Source organism: Moschus berezovskii, chromosome 26, assembly GCF_049115385.1.
Source record: "Moschus berezovskii isolate FMDL1 chromosome 26, NW_MosBer_1.0, whole genome shotgun sequence".
Classification (NCBI taxonomy): Eukaryota; Metazoa; Chordata; class Mammalia; order Artiodactyla; family Moschidae; genus Moschus; species Moschus berezovskii.
Window position 1 is genome coordinate 32,509,116 of NC_142485.1, and position 22,037 is coordinate 32,531,152.

The following is a 22,037-nucleotide window of genomic DNA, read 5'->3' on the forward strand; positions in this document are numbered from 1 at the left end:
CTGATCGGATCTCTATGGCAAGGCGGGGGGAGTGCCATCGCTGAATATTGATGTTTATTTATTAGTATGAGTTTTTAATTTTCAGGTTCCTTTAGTTGTAAACTTCAGGGAGTAGGCTGTGGGTGGGCTTCTGTGAGCAGTAGCAATCTATTCATAATGGCCCCTTGCCTGCTGCTTATGATTATACAAAGGGGAAACCCAGTTTAGTGGGATTTTACTTGCAATTCTCCCCTGTGGCTTTAGAGTGGCTCTGCGTCACTCCTGTAGAATCAAATATCTTGACTTTAGAACAGTAATCTTTTCAGGTTCAAAGACATATGGCTCTGGTTTCTGTAAATCTGTTGGCTGGAATATGCCGTTCGTCTGTGAGACCTGATTGAGGATACTGGATTGCTATTCAAGGAATTAAAAAAAAAAAAACAACAAGTCAGGGAAACTCAGAATGACATCCACAGTCTAAGAGTATTTCTAAGATTTTTAAGAATTCTAAGATATATAAGTATACTTATAAAATAGATGTATACATGTGGTTTATTCACGGTCACTCTGAATTTGCTTACTTGTATTGTGCCAATGGGCCCATCTAAGAATCTGTAGGTTTCTTTATTATTTATAATGGATGATGAGGTTGGATGCAGCCTAAAGAATACTTTAAAAGTATCTTTAATAGAATATATACTATTATAGAAGAAATGTGTACAAACTTAGAAGAATCTGCCTTTTTGTTTACCACTGTGCACTTCATACTGAAGAAGATATTTGCATGTGTAATAAGTAGGGGTTACCCCTGATTGGACTCTGAAAATATTGATAATTTGGCAATGAATTATTTATATATATACAGGAAAGCAGAAATATTTCTACCTATGACTCAGCTAGCCCAGTTTTAGCAAGTACACTACTATGACTGAAACTAATAGTGTTTCATCAATAATGTTTATCTCTGTATCACATTATACCTAATTAAGTCCAACCTGCTCCTCAATTATTCCAATCACTTATTTGTTGATGTTTTTTTCAGATGTATGCATTACAAGGTAAGTCTTGGTGGGACAGATCCATTCTTTCAGAACATTCTGGCAGCTTAACACCAATAGCTGAATTCAAGGAGACTGATAATTACCATTAAGCAGGATAAGCTAACATAAACTGATTGATGGTGTGGTAGGCCTCTCATTTAATGTGCACAGACAACCAGCTTGACTCAACACTAATCTATTCATGTCAACAATCATCTAAAACTTAGTAAGGGGAAATTAAAAGAAAGTTGATTAAAGTGAGATGTCATAGGTGTCTTAAGATTCAAGCATACTACTGGCATATTGGAATCATCCTTTTCAAAACTCAGTCTAGGTGGCTTCATAGATATGTAAGAGAAAAATTCTAAAGATTTGCCAGCAGCTTGTAAACCAGTATTTATAAACCAGCTTGTAACCAATCCACAATTGCTAATAGGTACTGCATTCTTACTACTTCACTCTTTATGCCTAGGCTGAGAGGTGCACCTTTTGGCCAACAGCTGAAGCAAACTCTCTTCCAAATATAGTTTCATGAAAATGCCATCTGCACTCTCCTTCCATTTCTTTTCGTGCCTTAGGACACAGAGCTGTTTTCTCTGGGTTTCAGGACAGTTGCCTTTCCTTGGAAATTGTCCTCTTGGAGCAGTGCCTGCTCCCCTCAATGGTCTACTTCACTCTGATCTCCTTGAGGGCACGGTCATAATCTAGGCAACTCAGCACATGGACCAGGACATAAATAGCTTCCAGTAAATTCTACTAAATTAATAAACAAATGAGTGAGATCCGTGATCTTTAGGTCAGGACTTGGATTTAGAATCTCAAAAATAGAAAGTAAAGCAAAGATGTCCTAATCACTAAAGGTGGGGCTTCATTGGGCAGGAAGTGATGACACGTGATATGTCCAGTCCTAGGATACTGATACACTGGGGCGTGGAGAGGTGTCTCTGGTACTTTGATTTAGTACTGATCGACTTACGCCAAGTTCCTCAAGAGAGGGCACTAAAAAAAATACAAGCAGACTCCCTTTTTATGGTAATAAAAACTGAGTTGTGTGACCTTGGGCAAGTTAGTTAACTCATCTATATTTCAGTTTCTTCATTAGCTGGGAGTAATTAGGATACTATTTTAGAAGGAGATTCTGGGGTTTAAGTGAATATATCTAATACATATGCAAAATATCTAGAAGAGTGCTTGGAACATAATCAGATTTGATTAATGTTTGATACTATTATCATTATTCCATCACCACCACCACCACCACCATCATCATCAACTGTAAGAGAAATGGTGGCCATAAAGACAACTGCATTGGTCCTGGCTTGCATCTTTACCAACTGGTCATTGCAGACAGCATTAAGCAAAGTCAGAGGGAAGCAGAAAGGCTGTTGACACTGAATTAAAGCCCCAAATGGGTGAATAACTGCAGCTTAGTGGAGGATTAGCAAAAGTGATAGGAAAGGGGTCAGTTACTAGGAGAGGATGATGATTAAAAATGGAAGGATTAAAGATGATATGTTATATTGTGTGGAGAGAACTAGGCTATCATAATGATGGCACAGCAGGAAATACGATACAGGCAAAATAAAATAAAGCAAAAGGAATTAGAGAACATTAGGAAGTTCAAGAAGTAAAAAGATATGATAGTGAAGGAAGGCATTTGATGAAATGAGATAGGAAGGCTGCAGAGATACCCGGGGCATGAGGACAAGAAGCAAGGGAGAGATCCTATTTCTTTTGGAAATTGGGCTGGGAGTTTTAATTTCTTTTGACTCTCATTTTTTAAAAATCCATTTCCTTGTTTAACCCCCTACCCCATTTAATTACTAACCTACTCATGTTTCCATTTCTAGCTCTCCCTTTTGTCTTCCTCCAGCTCAGCATCCTTCTCTAGTCTCTCCAATGATATCACTCTGCTCTCCTCCCACGTTTGGGTAGCAATGCCTTAACCCAAGAGCTCCTCCTCCTTATTACATTTGCTTGAACACTGTCACTCATCCCCAGGGAAATGTATATATATATATATATATATATATATATTTTGCTCAGGACCATTAAGCCAAAGGGAAGTGGAAATGTGTACTTCAGCTATGACATTTTCCTTATGCTGTTGTCTGACAGAAATTTAGAAAAATAACTAAACCAAAAGGTGATTCTGCCAGAGTTCTGCATTTTAAATGGCAAGCTGAAGGACAGTGTGCTGGATGCATATTTATAGAGTGGGTTTCTAGTTCTTCAGGTTTCAATTGCAACTGGGGACCAAGTGGATCCAGTGAATAATGGTCAAGGCTGTAACAGGATTTTCAACCAGAGAAACTGGGAAGCACAATTTCTTTGAATTTGTATCAAACTGAGAAAAAGATTGTTTAGTCCACAGTCAGGTGTAGTGCACAATTCGGAGGGGGAGCGGCCTTTCATGTCTCCCTCAGGGGCTCTTTTTTTTTCTCTCATAAGATTCCCTTACACAATTGCAAAGGAAGCTTTGTTCACGTTTCCTGATTGCCAGGGGCTTGGGACGTTGCAAAGAGCAGGACATTTGGAGTCACACAGCCTCGATTTCATTCCCGTCTTTGCCACTTACTAACTCGACAACCTTGGAAAGATGGGGACATGGTCAGAGGAGTAGATTGAGGTCAAGAGAAAAACAGTCAACACCAGAAGGGAGCCAGGTTTTGGCCAGAACATGATTAAGCTTTGTTTTGAGATGAGTTGGTTTTGAAATTCTGTTGGGACCTCAAGGAAGATGTGACATATAATCAGAGACATGAATTTAGAGAATTTATGAACATTTCAAAAACTTTAGAAGAAAATGACATACGTTCATTTTCTCATCATTGCACCATAACTGTTGTTCATATTTTACTGAGTATCTTTATAGCATCTATTCAATATTTCCCACCTAATAATATGTAATGAACACATTTTTGTGTCTACAGATATATCAATATATCCATGCCATCATTTAATGACTGCACATACCTCATGTTCTCTCTTAACCCTTCAGTGAGTCTGATTCCCTAGGCAACATACAGAGGGAGGCCATGTGTGACAGAAGAAAGGAGAGGGGTTGTAGGGGAGGGTGGGAAGAAGAGGTGTTGGAACAAGATGACAAAGTGAACATCCCATGGTGTGTGTTGTAGTTTTGACAAAGGGAAGCTTGGGATTATTGGGACTTGTATCATAGAAAACCTCCACAGGATTTTGAGATGAGGGTGTGTCCCAGGAAACAGATGAGGTTGGGGCTGGGAACAAATGAGCTCCTGAAATGTTGGCAAGTCACAAAACAGAGCTGAAACTCTTGGGAGAGACGAAACTTGCTAGAGAAGTGGGATATGGATGAAGCAACATAGTGGGGGCTGCAGGATGAAGAAGGGTGGAAAATGAAATAGAGAAGTTGGCCTCTGGAAGCAGTGGGGACATTCTGTCCTTTGAGAGAGAAAGGAAAGGAGAAGGGAGCTGAAATGATTTTTGAAGTGCAGCAGAGGTAAGATAAAGGAAATCTGCTGCCTTTATCTTGTCAGTGGACAGAAGAGGCTGACAGAGATTGGCTGAGTGGAAGAGCCACATTGGAAAATGTTTTAGGCAATCAACAGAAATCCAAACCAGCGGTCATCCAGCCAATCAGAGTCCATATAGAATGATGTAAATTTGTAGCCTATCTAATTGGTGCATTCTGGCTTTGGCTAGAGGGAAGATCCCTTGGAGGAGGAAATGGCAACTCACTCTAGTATTCTTGCCTGAACAGTTCCATGGATAGAGGAGCCTGGTGGGCTGCAGTCCATGGGGTCACAAAGAGTATGACATGACTAAGTGACTGAGTGTGCAGTGCACATGCGCACACACACACACACAAACACACACATACACACAAGTGGCTTTTGCCAAGTATTTGGATAGAGTCAGAACTATGGGCTTTGCCCTAGATTGAGGCATATGAAAAATGCATAAAGGAGGAAAGAAGGTAATTAGAAATAGGTGAGCAAAGAGAAAAGGTGACCTTAACTAGAAGAACAATAAAAGTATTGAATTATAGGATGCATTTGCTTTCAAAGCAACCATGATATCACACTCAAAAGGTGTAAAACAGATAAATGATGGAGTATTATTCACATTGGGCTTCCCAGGTGGCTCAGTAGTAAAGATCCCACCTGCCAGTGTAGGAGATGTGGTTGGATCACTGAGTCAGGAAGATCCTCTGGAGAAGGAAACGACAACCCACTCCAGTATTCTTGCCTGGGAAATCCCATAGAGGAGGGCTACAGTCCATGAGGTCACAAAGAGTTGGACACTACTTAGTGACTAAGCACGCATGCACACATGTACGTTATTTGCATTACAGAATAAAAAGATTCTTTGTGTTTTGAAAAAAATCCAACCCTGTTTTCTCTCTTATCCTCACTGTTTATTTAAAATAAAATACAATTGTCTGGAAAAAAATTCAATTTGCAAGCATTTTTCTGAGACAGACCTATTATCCAAAGTGAGGTTTACTCCTATTGTTCTGTTTATGTAGAGATTAAAGCAAGAGTGTATCATGCATAGATTTAGGACTTAGTCGATCATCAGTTTCTTTGCCGGCTCTGCACATGTGGTTTTCTGTGAGCTGTTTAAACCTTGATCTATTCTCCTCATTCATAAAACCAAGAGAATAATCTGTGCTTATTTCAGAGATGGAGATTATTTTACCTAGTGATGATTAATGACCTGATATCAGTAAATCAGTCTCAGCTTCTTGCAGATAAAAAGTACGTGTCCTGAGATTCCTATATTAATGCATTGTTTTTCCTCCATGGGAACCTTAGCTGATTTGCTCCAATAAAAGCTTGGGATGTTTCCAGGGGGTATGTGATATACTAGGGGCATGGAATTTTATAACGTGCTTGATATTTTTTTCTTTTATGAATGCTACCATGTAAAATGATGCAATTATAAAGATTCTTTTACTGTAGAAAAAATTTTCAAAGCAGCAAAGCACTTGTTTCATGTATTAAGATATTGCTACACTTGTGACAGAAATGAGCCACAATATTAGTGAAAAATCAAGACACATAAGAATGAATGAGCATTTCCCCTTTCTTTTCTTTCTTTCTTTTTATTTTTGTAAAGATTGTATCTGATGTCTTCCCATTAGCAGCAGTTACTATTGGCCAGTGCAACAATTATTGAGTGATCTTTTCTTTTTTTTCCCCCAGGATAATTCTATTTCTTGGTTCTGTTTATAAAGCTTTTCCTTAATCGTCTCTCCAGTGAATTATTTTTACTTTCACACAGCAGTGTACACATTTAAAGTCAAAATTATTTCTTTGCTTTAAAGGCATCCACACACCACTTTAAAAAAAAAAACCAGAAAGCAAGCCATAAAAAGCCTATGAGATTTTGGCATTTCTTTTAAATTTATGCCTCAGTGTATTAATATAATAGTGATGCCAAATATTGTTACTCCACAATTTATTGGAGATTACTTGGCTATAGGACATGCTACTCTGAGCCTTTTGACTTCAGGTTAACGGGCAAATAATATACAGTTCATAATCCTTTGCAAAAGGTTCTTTTTCTTTTCAAATACACAATAAACTGGAACATATGTATATATACAATGTGAACAAATAACTTTGAATTCATGATTCAAAGCAAGCTAGAACAACTCAAGAATTTTAGAGAAGAAAAAGGAAGTCACTTTTTCTTTTTGGATGCAAATTTCTAAAAATCCATAAAACAGAAAATAACAGCATCCCTGCCCTTATTTGCTTGCAAGGGTTATTATAGGCATACATTTCCTATAAATTGCTTTGGATTTCATGGCCAGAGAAACATGCAAATATGATTCGGGCTCCAATAATTTTGGTGCATACATTTATTTACTTGTGTTTGTATTAAATACAACATGTGAGCCACAGAGAGAGTCCAAATGAGAGAATGGTGGCCCAGGGGCGGTCAGGAGTGAAGTGGCGCTGTGTAACTGTTCTGAGATCAGAGGAAAACGCAAAGAACCGAGGAGGATTAAAGACACTCCAGGAAGCTTTAGGAGTCCCTTAGAAAAGAGGGACAGAGAGAGAAGTGGGGGTGGGAAGAATGAAAGTAGCAACGGGAAGCATTATTCCATTGCTAAAAAGACAGAATCCCACTCACAATATATGTAAGAATTTATTCTCATAAGGACGACGATAATCAGAGTGAAAAAATGATTTCTCTTTTCAAGAGGGAGAGGTCAAGGGCGCGTCTTATCACATTTTAAAAACACTGTTGTATTTTTCTCTTTTTGACTGCACAGATACAGAGTACAAAGATTTAGGATTTTGAGAGTTCATTATGTTAAAACTGAATTCAACTGTGTTGTATTTCTGTGTAACATTTTATTTTAAAGTAGATTTAAAGAATCAACATTATCTTAGCTGGAAAAAAATCAGTCCCAGTGGATATAAGACTAGTACATTGAAATAGAATATTGTCTAGGAAATATAGTTGACACATAACAGAAAATGGTTAAAAAAATGGAATCTTCTAATTATCTCTGCTTATTGTCATAATTGTACTTAGTAAGTTTTTTGAAAAGGTCTAATAAACTTTGACCTAAATAGGGAGCCAAAATTTAATATGGAACTTATATATATATATATATATATATAAACATAAAATAAGGAAAATTTGTATGACTTAGCAACACCAGAGATTTTAAGCAAATGGATCTGATATTAATAAAGATGACCACACATTTCTGTTGTGGAGACAGAATATGTTGATTGTAGATATAACCACTTGAGATGCATACTAAACCTTAGATTTCAGTCATTCTGGGAAAGGATATGATTATCCTGGCAGTTAGAACTATCTTCCATGTGTATCCTATACAATCTAAAATTCTATCATTGTTTATTAGTATCCCTGCCTGTAGGTCATAAGATCTTTTCATGTGCGAGTTCCCTTTCTATAATGTACTGTCCACGGTGCTGAGGATGTAACATTCAGAAGGAATTAAAAAAAAAAATAAATGAATACCTACTCAGATGTTTCTGTCTACATTAGAGTATTCCTGAACACATATATTTGCCACACTGGCTGAAAATAATTTGGCATTGATTCATGTGTGAATGTCTTCCTATTCTTCTATTCTTCATTAAACAGTACTGTGCTAAAGTGTTCTGGCATGCCGAGAGGTAAAATACAAACATTCATACAAATCTACAGCATGACCTATTCCAGAGATGAAATAAAGACTGATTTCCAAATCTACAAGTTTCTCGCTATCACTCCAACCCTATAATCCCCAAACCTTTGGGTAACAAAGGTGAAGTTAAAATAAAGTCATTTGCTTTGGCAAATCAAAGGATCTCAGTTTATTTCCTGCAACCATCTTTTCTTTCAGGACCCGGAAAACAGATTACCAAAGGAAAATGCGGCAGTAGGTGCATATTTTTTTAAATGAAAGAAATTGTTCCCCAGAACTTTTCAATAAGAGAAAGCATGTGACCTCCTTTCTGGGAGACTCGCAGTACAGTAAACAATTGAATCCATATTCAGCCAGATGCTTCCAGTGTGTAAATTACTCCCAGGGTAAATGTTAGGCACTTCTGGAGCCGCGTTAACTCTTTCAGGCTTCGAGTATGCAATTTACTAAATTACTGCTGCCTGTACTTAATGGTGCTCTGGGGACCGAAAAAGATTAATGTAGTTCTAGAAGTGCCAAAGTTCCTCTTGGGGAGAACATCTGACTGAAGGGAAGGGCTTGTGTCTAATCCTTCTTTGTAAAAGGAGGTATTCTCTGAAATTCTTTAAAGTTACCTTCCTTTTCAATATTGCACATTCTGTCCCCAAAATGTACAGTATATGCTAAGAACCTGGGATTCTTTTTTCTTCTGTATTGGAGAAAAGGTTTATTTTTGGAAAAGTTTTCACTGACCCTTTTCTCTGGAAAAAAAAAAATCACAGTAGCTATTAGTTCTTATTTAACGTGGTCTTTTTGCTATGTTGGAGCAATTGACTTCATTCTGCTTAATCGCTTCTCTGAAGTCATCCTTTATTGCTTTTCGTATTACTTCTCTGATAGCTGCCGTCTTTCATTCCTATTGTTTTCCCGTCTGCTCCCATTGACGTGACATCTACATGACCACAGGGCTTGATCGATCTCTCCCAATTCATGGTCTCCTGTGGGTATGACCTCCAGACAGCCGGCCACCTCCCTCTTTATACCACCTCAAATTCGATCCGAGTCTATAGTCCGAAGTGGGGTGTCTCACCACCAGTTTGGGACATAACGAAGACATGTGAAGCCCATCTCCTGGATCAACTCATGACATCATTTCTTCTCCAGCCACAGGGCATCAGTCAGCAGCCTAGAGTAGCTACCACTCTGATGATAATACGAAAACTTTCCATTCCTCATAAAGCCAGCGGGTCTACGATGCATTCCTTTCTTCCCTGTCTTTTTTTCTTCACCTGTCTTTTGTGTTAGTCTCTTGTGAATGCTCCTGCTCCTTTTTATTCTGTGTCATTATGGACTATTTTTATTAACTCTCCCTTTATGCCTGATGATAAATTCTTATTTTGCTTACCCATTTTTCCAGAAACCTATCAAAGCCCAACTTCCACCTGACTACATGAAAGTCATTTAGTACTTCTTTTCTTTTTAGATGAAAAACTTGTTTCTCTACACAACTACTCAGAAAACACACACACACACACACACACACATGTATTTAATATTTACTTATTTGGCTGCCTTGAGTCTTAATTGTGGCATGAAGGATCTTTCTTTGCGGCATGGGATCAGTCCTTACAGAGAGCAGGCTTAGTTGCTCTGAGGTGTGTGGGGTCCTAGTTCCCTGTCAAGGGATTGAACCCATACCCCCAGTACTGGAAGGCATATTCTTAACCATTGGACCATTTGGGAAGTCCCCAGAAATATATTTTTAAAAAACCAAATATAATATTCATATAGTCTACCTATCGGAGAAGGCAATGGCAAACCACTCCAGTACTATTGCCTAGAAAATCCCATGGATGGAGGAGCCTGGTAGGCTGCAGTCCATGGGGTCGCTAGGGGTCAGACACGACTGAGCGACTTTACTTTCACTTTTCCCTTTCATACATTGGAGAAGGAAATGGCAACCCACTCCAGTGTTCTTGCCTGGAGAATCCCAGGGACGGGGGAGCCTGGTGGGCTTCCGTCTATGGGGTCACACAGAGTCGGACACGACTGAAGTGACTCAGCAGCAGCAGCAGCAGCAGTCTACCTATGGCCTTTTGTTTTTAATACTTGTATCTTTTGGTATTGATAGATTTGAATAGTCATGTTGACCAGTATTATGCAAATTTTTAAGGTACAGAGATGATATCTGCTACATTTTAATAATGCTGCTATTGTATAATCACTAAGTAACTCCTTGGTGACCCCATGGAATGTAGCCCGCCAGGCTACTCTGTCCATGGAATTTCCCTGGCAAAAATACTGGAGTGGGTTGCCATTTTCCTTCTTCAGGGGATCTTCCTGACCAAGGACTGAACCTATGTCTCCTGCATTGTAGGCAGATTCTTTACCTCTGAGCAACTGGAGAAGCCCATTAGGGTCAGTAGAATGCCTAAAGCAGCTAGTTTGCCTAGGGAAGAAGCTGGTACTAAACTGTATACAGAGACTTTGAGGAAGACAGCAGTGTACCAGCTCTAGTAATAAAAGAACACTTCATGAAGAGATTTGGGACTTATGGGTGAGATTTGGATGGGCAGCAGAGATCATTAAAGGAGACAAGAGCAGTCTGAGGAGGAAAGGAATGGAGTGAAATCAGTCTTGCACGTCCCAGAGCACTGGGGCCGTGGGCTTCCTCTATAAAATGATGAGACATGCTCAGTTCAGTTCAGTTCAGTCAGTTCAGTTCAGTCGCTCAGTCGTGTCCGACTCTCCGTGACCCCATGAATCACAGCACGCCAGGCCCCCCTGTCCATCACCAACTCCCGGAGTTCACTCAAACTCATGTCCACAGAGTCGGTGATGCCATCCAGCCATCTCATTCTCCGTCGTCCCCTTCTCCTCCCGCCCCCAACCTTTCCCAGCATCAGAGTCTTTTCCAGTGAGTCAACTCGTCGCATGAAGTGGCCAAAGTATTGCAGTTTCAGCTTTAGCATCAGTCCTTCCAATGAACATACAGGATTGATCTCCTCTAGAATGGACTGGTTGTATCTCCTTGCAGTATAAGGGACTCTCAAGAGTCTTCTCCAACACCACAGTTCAAAAGCATCGATTCTTCGGCGGTCAGCCTTCTTCACAGTCCAACTCTCACATCCATACATGACCACGGGAAAAACCATTGCCTTGACTAGACGGACCTTGATTGGCAAAGTAATGTCTCTGCTTTTTAATATACTATCAAGGTTGGTCATAACTTTCCTTCCAAGGAGCAAGCGTCTTTTAATTTCATGGCTGCGATCAGCATCTGCAGTGATTTTGGAGCCCAAAAAAACAAAGTCTGACACTGTTTCCACTGTTTTTCCATCTATTTCCCACGAAGTGATGGGATCAGATGCCATGATCTTTGTTTTCTGAATGTTGAGCTTCAAGCCAACCTTTTCACTCTCCTCTTTCACTTTCATCAAGAGGCTTTTGAGTTCCTCTTCACTTTCTGCCATAAGGGTAGTGTCATCTGCATATCTGAGGTTATTGATATTTCTCCCGGCAATCCTGATTCCAGCTTGTGCTTCTTCCAGCCCAGCGTTCCTCATGATGTACTCTGCATATAAGTTAAATAAGCAAGGTGACAATATACAACCTTGACGTACACCGTTTCCTATTTGGAACCAGTCTGTTGTTCCATGTCCAGTTCTAACAGTTGCTTCCTGACCTGCATACAGGTTTCTCAAGAGGCAGGTCAGGTGGTCTGGGATTCCCATCTCTTTCAGAATGTTCCACAGTTTATCGTGATCGACACAGTCAAAGGCTTTGGCATAGTCAATAAAGCAGAAATAGATGTTTGTCTGAAACTCTCTTGCTTTCTCCATGATCCAGCGGATGTTGGCAATTTGATCTCTGGTGCCTCTGCCTTTTCTAAAACCTGCTTGAACATCTGGGAGTTCACGGTTTACATACTGCTGAAGCCTGGCTTGGAGAATTTTGAGCATGACTTTCCTAGCGTGTGAGATGAGTGCAATTGTGCAGTAGTTTGAGCATTCTTTGGCATTGCCTTTCTTTGGGATTGGAATGAATACTGACCTCTTCCAGTCCTGTGGCCACTGCTGAGTTTTCCAAATTTGCTGGCATATTGAGTGCAGCACTTTCACAGCATCATCTTTCAAGACTTGAAATAGCTCAACTGGAATTCCATCACCTCCACTAGCTTTGTTCGTAGTGATGCTTTCTAAGGCCCACTTGACTTCACATTCCAAGATGTCTGGCTCCAGGTCAGTGATCACATTAGAGCATCTGTCAATTCTTATCTAGTTTCTCTGTGTTTCTTGAAATAACCATCTAATGCTTAGTTCAGTAGATTTCTCTTGAGTATATATAATTCCTTAGAGGAGAAATAATTTTGAAAGAAAAAAGATAAGGGTTGCTGGGGCTGCTGCTAAATTGCTTCAGTCATGTCTGACTCTGTGCGACCCCACAGACGGCAGCCCACCAGGCTCCTCTGTCCCTGGGATTCTCCAGGCAAGAACACTGGAGTGGGTTGCCATTTCCTCCTCCAATGCATGAAAGTGAAGAGTGAAAGTGAAGTTGCTCAGTCATGTCCAACTCTTCACCATCCCATGGACTGCAGCCTACCAGGGTCCTCCATCCACAGGATTTTCCAGGGAAGATTACTGGAGTGGGTTGCCAATTGCCTTCTCCAAAAGATAAGGGTAAGTTTCAGGATTTTTTGAAGAGAGCCCAAATCCAATGTTGCCTTATATCACAGTGAAGGAATTACCCTACTTAATTCAATGTCAACATGTTCATTTGTGTTCTAGTTATTGTTAAATGGCTAGTGGGTATTTTGGATTCAGAAATTAGAAATTTGATATCTGGACAAAGAGCTGTGATTTTAAGATTACAAGACAATGTAAAGAAGGTGATTTGGCCCAGTTCAGTTCAGTTCAGTTCAGTCGCTCAGTCGTGTCCGACTCTCCGCGACCCCATGAATCACAGCACGCCAGGCCTCCCTGTCCATCACCAACTCCCGGAGTTCACTCAAACTCATGTCCACAGAGTCGGTGATGCCATCCAGCCATCTCATTCTCCGTCGTCCCCTTCTCCTCCCGCCCCCAACCTTTCCCAGCATCAGAGTCTTTTCCAGTGAGTCAACTCGTCTCATGAGGTGGCCAAAGTATTGGAGTTTCAGCTTTAGCATCAGTCCCTCCAATGAACATCCAGGATTGATCTCCTTTAGAATGGACTGGTTGGATCTCCTTGCAGTATAAGGGACTCTCAAGAGTCTTCTCCAACACCACAGTTCAAAAGCATCGATTCTTCGGCAATCAGCTTTCTTCACAGTCCAACTCTCACATCCATACATGACCACGGGAAAAACCATTGCCTTGACTAGACGGACCTTGGTCGGCAAAGTAATGTCTCTGCTTTTTAATATACTATCAAGGTTGGTCATAACTTTCCTTCCAAGGAGCAAGCGTCTTTTAATTTCATGGCTGCAATCAGCATCTGCAGTGATTTTGGAGCCCAAAAAAACAAAGTCTGACACTGTTTCCACTGTTTTTCCATCTATTTCCCATGAAGTGATGGGACCAGATGCCATGATCTTTGTTTTCTGAATGTTGAGCTTCAAGCCAACCTTTTCACTCTCCTCTTTCACTTTCATCAAGAGGCTTTTGAGTTCCTCTTCACTTTCTGCCATAAGGGTAGTGTCATCTGCATATCTGAGGTTATTGATATTTCTCCCAGCAATCTTGATTCCAGCTTGTGCTTCTTCCAGTCCAGCGTTCCTCATGATGTACTCTGCATATAAGTTAAATAAGCAAGGTGACAATATACAACCTTGACGCACTCCTTTTCCTATTTGGAACCAGTCTGTTGTTCCATGACCGGTTCTAACTGTTGCTTCCTGACCTGCATACAGGTTTCTCAAGAGGCAGATCAGGTGGTCTGGGATTCCCATCTCTTTCAGAATGTTCCACAGTTTATTGTGATCCACACAGTCAAAGGCTTTGGCATAGTCAATGAAGCAGAAATAGATGTTTTTCTGAAACTCTCTTGCTTTCTCCATGATCCAGCGGATGTTGGCAATTTGATCTCTGGTGCCTCTGCCTTTTCTAAAACCTGCTTGAACATCTGGGAGTTCACGGTTTACATACTGCTGAAGCCTGGCTTGGAGAATTTTGAGCATGACTTTACTAGCGTGTGAGATGAGTGCAATTGTGCGGTAGTTTGAGCATTCTTTGGCATTGCCTTTCTTTGGGATTGGAATGAAGACTGACCTCTTCCAGCCCAACTTTACCATTTATTAAACATGCTACATGAGATTATGGTGCATGGAGCTATTAGGTTAAACATATGAAATTGCCACAATTTAACCATTTTTGATCTCCTCCAAACTGCAATTTCATATGGTTCAGCCTAGCCATTTCAAATAAACATGTTGGATATGAAACTTATTTTATAGCTGCAACTTTCTTCCAGCTTTGGCCTGGGCTGCCCTTCCGGACCCCATTTCCCAGGTGATCTAGGACCTTGGAGGAGGAAGTTTCCATATAAGAGAGAGGAGTTTTCCAGGACACAACCACAGCTTTCGAGGAGGTATGTGTGCCCCTGGAGAAGACCACCATCTATCTGAGACAGAACCTGACCAACATACACAGATACCAAGTTATCCTGGAGATTAAAACATTGCCTTTTATATTGAGAAACTGACACCCCCACATCCCCCATTGTTAAATGCAGGACTTGGTTCTTAAAGCCAAAAATTGGCCACCTTAGGGTGAAGCTAGTAAGTCAGATCTGGGACCTCCAGTAAAAATGCTTTCTAGCTTCTGTTTGTGGCCAAGCAATTTTCTTCAAGAAGAAGCTTTCAATCTACCCGACTTTTTTGGAGACTAGTGGACTGGCTATCCCCACAGGTGGCTTCCCAGGTGGCTCGGTGGTAAAGAATTTGCCTGCAATACAGATCAGGCAGGACATGCAAGAGACGAGGGTTTGGTCCCCGGTTTGAGAAGATCCCCTGGAGTAGGAAATGGCAACCCATTACAGTATTTTTACCTAGGAAATTCCATGGACAGAGGAGCCTGGTTGGCTACAGTCCATGGTGTCACAAAAAGTTGGGCACTATGGAGCGCACCCACCCACACACACACATATTCCCAGAGAACCTCAAACTTACCTATCAGTAAACTCATCATGTGGTCGGTGTCCAAAATGGGAAAAGAAAAGAGAAAAAGGAGACATTGACCCTTTCAGTTTGAATTCTGCATCAGTCATGTTTAGTTGCATGATATAGAACAAGTCAGGGTTTCCCTGGTGGTTCAGATGATAAAGAATCCACCTGCAATGCAGGAGACCCGGGTTTGATCCCTAGGTTGGGAAGACTCCCCTGGAGAAGGAAAATGCAACCCACTCCAGTATTCTTGCCTGGTGAATTCCACAGACAGAGGAGCCTGGCTACTATAATCAATGGGGTCTCAAAGAGTCAGATAAGACTGAGTGACTAAATACATGTATATGCACATAAAACAAGTCAGCTGACATCGCTGAGCCTGTTTTCTTAGAAGGTAACATCCATCATGTCTGTCTCACAGGTTGCAGGGCTGAGTGAGAGCAAAGGTGTGAGTGCTCTGTGTACACTGTACATTGTTTGGGGGCTGTGTCAATGCTGACCATCATTACATGGCCAAGAGCCTGAGAAACAACACTGGCCCCCACACAAACATCTCTAGTCCCTCTAAACCTCTCTGGACTCTGAGAGAGCTACCTGGCCAGGATAAAGTTTTTACCACCCTGCTCAGATTTCCACTCTCTATATACTTTACTTTTTCCTTTCTATAAAGGGTTTTACTTCAGCCATAATTTTTTTCTACTTTAGAAAGCCAATAAGAATTAATCAATCAATAATTGCATTGATGGGGAAAAAACTAATAAAAGTAGAACCATAACAGGACTTGAACTTAATAACTTTGAAATATAAAGGTGAGGCTTTATCCATGGGAATTTACAGATATTATTTGGTCACCAGATGGCTTTCATATTTCTTCATTACTGCAATACAAACATAAGAAATACGGAGGAAAAAACTCTATATATGTGCTATAAATTTCATGCTGAATTCCCTAGTCCCTACCATGGTAGACATCCAAGGAATGTTTTTTATAAAATCAGGCTTAATTTAGTGTATATTTTGCTTCTTCAACAAAAAATGTGGGATAGTTAAGTTTAAGAAAATATTTTCACTATTTCTCTCTTTGCAAATAAGATAACTATCATGTCTTTTTTTTTTAACTTGCTGAAGTAATCTACAGTTTTCAAAGTCTCCCCACTGCCAAATATTAAATTTTATAACCCTTCACTCATGGTGTTCTTCTCATAGGTCTTAGGTCCTTTTACACAGAAAGAGGGAACAAGATTCATGCTTCCCTCTGCTATTTCTGGCCCTTTATTTCTGACTTTCCTATGTTCAGATAGGAAGTATCCTTTTGCTTTTTAATTCCCACTGGACCCCTCCATAGAGGCTTTCCATTCTTTCTTCTCTTTTAAAAAGACAAAGTGGTCAGTAAATTTCCTTTCCCTCTTTAAAACCACCTGTCAAAACTGATCCTTCATTTCTGATCTAGCTCTTTCAAATCCTGGTTCTGCCAATAACTCGCTGGGAGAACTTGGGCGTGTCATTGGACTTCTCTAGCCTTGGTTTCCTTCTTGTATTGAAACAATTCAAGGAGATAATGCCACAGGGCCCTTCCAGCCCTAAACGCTTATGAGTCTATTTCCATTGGTTTCATTTTCTCTTTCAGCTGCTCTAAAAAGACACGTCCTCCACTTCACCTGATTACTCCTCCAGCCTTCACTGCTGTCATCTGTGCTCAGAGATCTTGTGGAGACTACTCGATTCTCTTTGCTTTACTGCAGCTTTCTTTGGAATATTTTGGTCTCTTCGTCATCGCCGGGAAAGAGCTCTCCCTCATGGGCACTCGCTGTCCTTGACTTTCCTCGTGTCTTTGATACCTAGTGTTCTTTGTTTCAATCCTCTTCAGTCAGGTCCTTGAGGACACTGTTGTTGTTGTTCAGTCCTTAAGTTGCGTCCCACTCTTTGAGACTTCATGGACAGTAGCACGCCAGGCTCCTCTATCCTCCACTATCTCCCAGAGTTTGCTCAAATTTATGTCCGTTGACTGCACTCTTATGGACATTATACTGTCCTAATTCTGATTAGTTATTTCAGTGTGAACTTTAAACAGATATTTCTGGGCATCCTACCCTTGATGGTAAGAGTCCAGAAGGAAAGGATCAGGCCTAGGAGAGACAGGAGAAAAAGAAGATCCTTTCTCAGTTTCCCTGGAACATTTATATCAAGTACTCTCTTTTCTGAGAAATAGACCCTAATAAAGCCAGCCTGTCCTACCCTAGACCCAGGTGCCTTGGGCCCTCTGAGGATTCTCTTGTACTTTTTTTCACAGTTAGATGACACTTTATCTTCTCAAAACTTCATTTCCTATTTAGTAAAACATATTTAATGCAGCCTTTCAAAACTGTCTCTCCATTTTTCCAAATGATCAATTCCTCTAATTGAATTAATCAATCTGTGCTAATGATCAGGAAAGCGTCACATTCACTGTGATCTGATAAAAACAGGATGGGCTTTGAATGCAGAACGTCTTAGGTTCAAATCCTCTCTCTGCTGCTTGGAAGAGTGTGACTTGTAGCCAGTTTACTGAATTAACACGTAAGGTTAGAGTGTTTATTATCTACCAAGGTTTTCACTGAACCTGAAAAATCATTAACTTTTTTTTAGCGTTTTAATTTATCTAACCCTTATAACCATCCTAGGGACAGATACTTCTGCCATTTAACAGCTGAGGAATCCGAGGAACAGAGAAGCAGAATACCTATAGGAGATTTCAGAGCTATTTAAGAAGTAGAATGGGAATTCAAAGCCAGACAATGCAGTTCGTGTCCTAAAGCACGGGTCCCCAACCTCTGGGATCTAATGCCTGATGAGCTGAGGCAGAGCTGATAATAATAGAAATAAAGTGCACAATAAATGTAATGTGCTTGAATTGTCCTGAAACCATCCCCTAACTCTGTATGTGGAAAAACTGTCTTCCACAAAACTGGTCCCTGATGCCAAAAAGGTTGGGGACTGCTGTCCTAAAGCACAATCCCTAAGTAATTCTCTCTGAGCTTGAGCTGGATAATCAGCACAAGTGAGGATGGCATTTTCTTTGTAGTGTTGTTGCAGGAATTAGAGATAATGTGTCTACAACATGGAGCACAGTGTCTGTTCCCTAATCAGCTTCCAATCCATGGCAAATGATAGCTCCCTTGTTTACTCTCTTTTGGCTCAACCCTTCTCAGTCATCTTTGCTAATTCCTTCTCTTCTCTCCTCTTCAGACTTTGAAGTGCCAAAGGACTTGGTCCCTAGCCCAGTCTTCATCTCACCCAGGATCATGACTTTCAATCCTATCCATCTGTATAGGGATGACTCCAAAATTCATCTTTAACCCAGCCTCGTCTCCTGAGCTTTGCTTCATATTGATATAATTGCCTCCTTGACATTACCACTCGATTTCTAATAAACATCTCCAACTGACTCTATCCAAATCCATTCTGCCCACAGCCTCCCCCTTCTCAATCAATAGTAATCCTAGCTTTTCAGTTAATTAGTGTAAAACTCTTGAATTTATCCTCTGTTAGAGTATAGGTGTGTCTTCCATCCAAACCCCACTGATATTAAAGTCTTAATTCCTAGTACCTATCCGTGTGACCTTTGGATGTAAGCTCTCCGAAGATGATCAAGTTAAAATGAGGCCACTGGAGTGAGTCCTAATCCAATATGCCTGGCATCCTCATGAAAATGGAAATTTTGACACAGAGTGACATGAGCAGAGGGAAGACAAACTGAAGGCACTGGTGCACAGGTAGGGTCTACGAGCCCAGGAAAGCCCGAGGTCCCCAGAGCTAGGAGAGTGATGTGGAACAGATTCTCTGGCACAGCCAGCAGAAGGGAATGCTGACAACACCTTGATCTCAGACTTTCAGCCTTCAAAGCTATAAGTTATGGTACCCAGTTGGCTGCACTTTGTAATGGCAGCCCTGGGAAAGGAGCATAGCCTCCGTCTTCCCTCTGTCTTAATTCCACAATCTTACAGCACATCTCCTTGGTTCTACCTTCCTCACGTATCCACAATTCACCTCTCACCACCTCCTCTGCTACCAGTGCCTGGTCCCTCTCACCTTTCCCGGGGTCCCTGCAATAGCCTCCTACCTAATCTCCCTGCTCTTATCCCGTCCTTTTCCTACCAATCTTCTCTATGGGAGCCAGAGTGACGCTCTCAAAATAGAAGTGAACTCATGTCACTTGTTCAGTCTTGAAATCTTTTCTGACTCTTTGCAACTCCATGGACTGCAGCACACCAGGCTTCCCTGTCCTTCACCATCTTGCAAACTTTGTTCAAATTAGTTGGTGATGCTATCTAACCATCTCATTCTCTGCCACCCCATCTCCTTTTGCCTTCAATCTTTCCTAGCTTCAGTGTCTTTTCCAGTGAGTCAGCTCTTTGCAACAGGAGGCCACGTATTGGCGCTTCAGCATCAGTATTTCCAACGGATATTCAGGGTTGACTCCCTTTAGGATTGGCTGCTTTGATCTCCTTGCTGTCCAAGAGAGTATTCTCCAGCACCACAGTTTGAAAGCATCAATTATTTGGTGCTCAGTCTTTTTTATGGTCCAACTCTCCATGTCACTTACTTCTGCTCAAAACCACTCAGTTTTTTCCACTCATTAATTTATTCCACTCAGAGTAAAATGCTGAAGCCCTTGCAATAACTCAGGAGACCGTAGATGATCTGACTGTCATGTATCTGATCCCCCCTCTTACTCACTCTGCTGTAGTCCCAGCAACTCCTGTTCATCATGTACACATACCATATATGCCTTTCGCCTTTCAAAAGAACCTGGCTCCCAGCTCCCAGCTGTGTCTTACACTCCCACCCAGTAAAGGCCTGTGCAAGGCAGGTGTGTTCAAGTTAGGCATCTTTTTTTCTACGTCTTTCTATTTTTTAGGCTGTGCTGCATGGCAAGCAGGATCTTAGTTCCCTAACCAGGGATGGAGCTGAGCTCCTTGCAGTAGAAGCGCAGGGTCTTAACCTCTGGACTTCCAGGCAAGTCCCTCTTTCTGCGTCTCAACTCCTCCCATGAGAGGTTTTGCTCACAGGCTTCCCATGAGTCTGTCTGAAACTTGCTCAGATGTGCAGGGCAGTGTGAGGCTCTTGTGAACCAATCCTTCCCTCTCCCCTTTCACAGGAATCGGGTCCGCACTGTGATTTGAAGTCTTCCCTCCTCCTGCCTGTGTGTCAGTCACTCAGTCGTGTCTGACTCTTTGCGACCTCATAAACTATAGCCCACCAGGCTCCTCCGTCCATGGGATTCTCCAGGTAAGAATACCAGAGTGGGTTTCCATTTCCTTCTCCAGGGGATCTTCCTGCCCCGGGATCGAACCCACATCTCTTGTGTCTCCTGCATTGGCAGGTGGATTCTTTACAACTGCGCCACCTGGCTTCACTTCTGTTCTCCATAGGCTTTTCCCCTTTTGTTCTTGCTCTTTCCTCCTCCCAGAATGCTTATCCTCCAGGTACCCACTAGGCTGACTCCATCCTCATCTTTGTTTACATGTCACTTTCTTGGTGAAGCTTCCGACCTCCATTGAAACAGCATTCTGCCTCCATCATCCTTGTTCTGATCCCGTAATGTCATTCTGCTTGTAATTTTTTCCCACTTGCTTTCTAACTTGTTATGATTTACTTATTTTTTATGTTTATGATTTGTTTTCTATACCTTCCAGGATAATGTGGAAAATTTCTTTTTTTTTTAGTTGCTGATGTGTCCCAGTACCTAGACCCATGCTGGCAAGTTAACAATATTTTTAAATTGGTATATTCCAGTGATTTGCACATATGTTTAGAACACTACTGCAAATGCTGTAGGAGGAGGGATCTAAAAATAAATTGCTATTTTATCAGTTATGTCAGGCTCTTAATTTTGATGTTGTACCATTACTGTTGATATTGCAACACACAACAGCCTAGACTGCCTTTCTTATAGTCCATTTATAGCTTTTGATTACAATTTGGTCCATAAAAATGTTACTCCACTTGGGTCACTAATGGGCTGGATTTGTACCTTGTGGTCTACTTAACACAACCCATCCAGTCAGAGAAGCTTTTTGGCAGAACCAACTTCTCTTCTTTTTGTAGAGAACAGGTGAATCAGTCAATGTGTATGATCATGTGTAATGAGTATAAATCAATCCACAAACTCCATAGAGCATAGGAAACTGCATTTCCTTGTTTTCTGCACATCAGACTAATTCTGAATTCAAAATGTGCTATTCCTGTGGTCAGGGGATTCTATCTCAGTCAAGATTGTGTTGAAACCTGGGATCAAAGTATAGCAAGAAGGTTCTGGGGAACCCACTACTGGGCACATGTCTACGATATAACCCCAGGCCACATGGTCTTAGGTTTCAGATCTCTGTGACATGGAGTTTGAGAATTTTTAGGGAGACTGGAGTTCATTGTTAGAAGATCTTCCTGACCCAGGGATTGAACTCAGATCTCCTGCATTGCAGGCAGATTCTTTATTCTCTGAACCACCAGGGAAGCCCACAAAGTAATATTTCAGTGTTCACATTTCAATAATTGATTCTCCTTCTAATGATGGAGTAATGAGTTTCTTTATTACAGAGAGGAGAGATGATGCTGTTTTCTCTCTCTGCTAAATCTCTAGGAAGTACTTCCCCATACCTTTTATCTCCATTTCCTCTGTAGCATGAAGAGAAGAAATAACGATGCTAGTTTGCTAAGTGATCTTTCTGAATGGAGCCATAAGTCGTTTACCCGTACG